The 2498-nt window shown below is 39.3% G+C and overlaps 1 protein-coding gene across 1 annotated transcript in view; it reads right to left on the bottom strand.

Annotated features, from left to right (window-relative positions):
* LOC104547969 (chromosome unknown open reading frame, human C3orf67) overlaps positions 1-2498 on the bottom strand; it is a 71728-nt gene that overhangs the window by 55041 nt on the left and 14189 nt on the right. The gene's annotated exons all lie outside the window — the stretch shown is intronic.

The raw sequence follows: 2498 nt of genomic DNA, 5'->3' as shown, positions 1-2498 counted from the left end.
GAAAGAGTGGAACAGAACTTTGTCAATTCAATAATCCAGTATCTTTGGGCAATCACAAAAAACCATTCATATGCAAAACCTTTATGCCAGTGATAGCAAATACAGAATTTAAGAATTTTTTACAAGATGAGTAATGAGATTTCTTTCTCAAATTCAAACTTGGTGGCTATATTCCTGCATATCTAAAATCACTTTACATGCTAATTTTATTTCAACAGTCTACACTCCTCGCTAGATTTCCATAGCCCTTCAGACTATGAAAGAATTCAATTTGTATGAACTGAGAACCCAGTATCCTTTAATAATCACACTTGTTTCTGCCCCTGAAGCTTGTGTTATCAGGTCACGCTGTCAACTACTAACTAGAAAAACATTATTTGCTTTCTTTTTCTAAAAATGCCTCTGTCATTTTATATAGACTCTTTGTTGGCCTAAAGATAGACAGAAGACATTGCCTGTCTGTTTTACTTCCTGAGCACACATCTTCAAATGTGAATTACAATACAGAAGGTTATTGCTCACTATTCAGGCCATCTCACAATGACATCAAGGACACTGAATTTGAACATTTCTAATAGATTCTGACCACAGCCATGATCACAAAGATTAGGTTTGCTTTAAACCGATAAAGCAGCTCATTTTTATGTTCTGTTACCTTCAAGCCTTGTAAGTAGCTGCAGTGCTTTTGGCTGGGATGCCATTAAATTTCTTCAGAGTTCCTTGTATAATGCTACGTTTTATATATGTGATGAAAACAGTATTAATAACACCAGGGTGGTTTAGTTATTGCTAGGCAGTGCTCACACAGCATCAAGGCTTTTTCTGTTTCTCACACTGCCCTACCAGCGAGTAGGCTGGGGATGCACAAGAAGCTGGGAGGGGACACAGCTGGGACAGCTGACCCCAACCAACCAAAGGGATATCCCACACCATACAATGCCATGCTCAGCAGTATAAGCTGTGGGGAAGAAGGAGTCAGTCCAGAGTTATAGTGTTTGGCTTTCCAAATAACTCCTATGAGTGCTGAACCCCTGCCTGCCCATGGGAAGTAGCAGATGCTTTATTTGCACATACAACTTTTGCTTTACCTATTAAACTGTCTTTAACTCAGCCCACGTGCTTTTGCACTTTTACCCTTGTGATTCTCTCCCCTATTCCTCTGCAAGGGGAGTAAGAGAGCAGCTGTGTGTGGCTTAGATGCCTACTGGGGTTAAACCATAACAGCAGCACAACCTCGGTATCCCCCAGCAGTCCTACCTTATTATACCAGAGAGCAGACTTTACTTCAAACAAACATTACTTTAAAGGCTGCAATCTGTATGGAGAAATAATGATTAATTCACCTATTATTTTTGAACAAGCCTATTTCTAACAGATGGGTATTTCTCTGTAATTAGCAGCTCCTCTGAGAAGACAACAAATAATTACAATAAACAACTTTGTCACTACTTAGTGTTAAAAATAATTAATCATTATACTTAAATGCTGGGTTTTAGTTTAAAATTGTAAGGTTTTTTTTTCCTGTAGATTTTTTTTTAAATTAGTATTAGTGAAAACACTTCTTCATAAGTAAGGACTACCTGTATGAAAGTTGTCACCCAAGATTTGCAGATAAACACCCTGAAATGTTCTTAGGATTACTTAGGTCAGCTTAGGAGAGCATTAACTCTGGAGCAAGTTACATACTTGAGCTATTTTTGGCAATTTAGGAGTTCAACCAAGGACAGTACAAGATATACTGCAAGTATGTAAACAGCAAGCTATAAAAACACAGAGCACCTTTTTGTTTTCCCATAGTGATTAAGACCATCATGCAATGCAAACAGAGTCTGTCAGCTTTCCAGAACTTGTTCATTCCGTCCTCTCCCTTGCAGAAAATCTGATCTTTAATTTGTTTATCCTCATAACATGGGTGGACAACCCAAAACAAAGAGGAAGAGTCTACGAGCTGCTTCAGTTTGAAAGAGTAGCAGCTCCTCTCATAAATCACACACTTCAAAGGCAGAATTTTGACTACAGTCCCGGGAGAAGAACATTACATACTCACCACTGCTATCATTTAACATAGCAGATTTCAGTATCAGCTGCACATGTATTTATGAATTGATGAATATATCCATCAAGTCCTTGAGAAGTTATTAAATCAGAAGACCTCAAAGTATCTTACAATGCCAGCACTCTGGGCTTGATCTTGCTTTTGAAGAAATTTAAGGAAGACGTGAAATAATTCACCTAAGATCACCAGCAAGTTGGCTGCACAGCTCAGCCTGTGCCCCAGATCAAGGCTCAGTTTCATGCACCATTGCTTCTCAGATACCCTTTGATGAAAAACCTGTGGATGTGGTTTTCAGAAACCGTCCACTCTGTTCTACATCTTGATGCTCAGAAGTGCTAAGAAATTGAGGCACCAGAGAACTTCAGAGAATCAGAGTAGTGGGTGCTTGAATCTCCCCTGCATGTGCAGAGCTGAGCAGCCGTGCTGAGGAACCAGGAAGCTG

This window comes from Mesitornis unicolor, unplaced genomic scaffold (genome assembly GCF_000695765.1).
Source record: "Mesitornis unicolor isolate BGI_N332 unplaced genomic scaffold, ASM69576v1 scaffold8501, whole genome shotgun sequence".
Lineage (NCBI taxonomy): Eukaryota > Metazoa > Chordata > Aves > Mesitornithiformes > Mesitornithidae > Mesitornis > Mesitornis unicolor.
The sequence above is the reverse complement of the archived record's forward strand: the minus strand, read 5'-3'. Positions and strand labels throughout refer to the sequence as shown.